This window comes from Salvelinus sp. IW2-2015, linkage group LG26 (assembly GCF_002910315.2).
Source record: "Salvelinus sp. IW2-2015 linkage group LG26, ASM291031v2, whole genome shotgun sequence".
NCBI classification, from domain to species: Eukaryota; Metazoa; Chordata; class Actinopteri; order Salmoniformes; family Salmonidae; genus Salvelinus; species Salvelinus sp. IW2-2015.
The window spans coordinates 2295584-2296616 of NC_036866.1; the positions used below are offsets into that span (position 1 = coordinate 2295584).

General features: G+C 38.3%; 1 non-coding gene across 1 annotated transcript; it reads right to left on the reverse strand.

The window, feature by feature from the left end:
• Positions 1-964: 964 nt before the first annotated feature.
• On the reverse strand, positions 965-1019 carry LOC111953118 (U7 small nuclear RNA). Its single transcript, XR_002875815.1, has one exon. It is a non-coding gene; the product is annotated as a U7 small nuclear RNA (small nuclear RNA).
• Between the last annotated feature and the right edge of the window lie 14 nt (positions 1020-1033).

Here is a 1033-nt window from a genome sequence, read left to right on the forward strand (position 1 = left end):
ATCCACTACCCCACTATCCCACTACCCAAAAACATCCCACTTACTCCCTACCCTCAAAACATTCCACTACTACCCCTAATCTCATTATCCACTACTCCCACTATTCCACGCGCACATTGATCAGTGAAGCTTCTAGTAACTTGACTGGAGAAAAAGTCTGCAACTCTCTCGGAGGGTGGCTCTTAATGAATACACAATACTTTGTCATATACATTACAAATGGCCATGTCGTGAACATGTCAACACACTGTTTATAGGTTCACCTTACTTGGTTCCAATGTATACGATGTTAGTTGAGACAAATGGAGGCATAAAAGGTCATCATGACCCTTATTAACATTCAATAGTCGCAGGAGCTGAGAACACCTGTTGGACGTGACCATGTTGTTATTCATCAAGAGGATCTAGACTACAGGACAGCACCCAAGTATCACGAAATGGCCCCTTCTCCTCTGGCTCCATTGCTACTCAAATGAGAAAACTGAGTGGATAAAAGACACCGGCTGCCTTTTAATTTATACACAGTGTTTAAACGTTATATAATTGGCAGATCACTGAACAGGTACTCAACATCCCAATTGTCATTTTATGATACAACAATTAGGTGGCTTCTTTGTGGAGCACAGAACACACTCAGACCGATACAAAGGGTATGATTAGCAACAGATTGTTACTATAAACTGGTTACCAATGTAATTAGAAAAGTAAAAAATAAATGTTTTGTCATACCCGTGTCAGCCAATCAGCATTCAGGGCTTGAACCAATCCAGTTTATAATATGGTATGAATACTGTCGTAATACTACTATATAGGTATATATTATAGTATGTATAGGTATTATAGTATTCACTGAAGTGTACTTGCTGATTTTTCTGTATTTCAGTGTAGTATGTTTGCATGCTGTAGTATTTACAGTTTACTGTAGTAAAATTGTGTTTTGTTCTATTATTTTTTATATAAAAGGGTAGGCTTTCTCCTTGAGGAAACCTACTGGACAAATACCGAAAGAGCACACACCTATAACCTAGGTGAG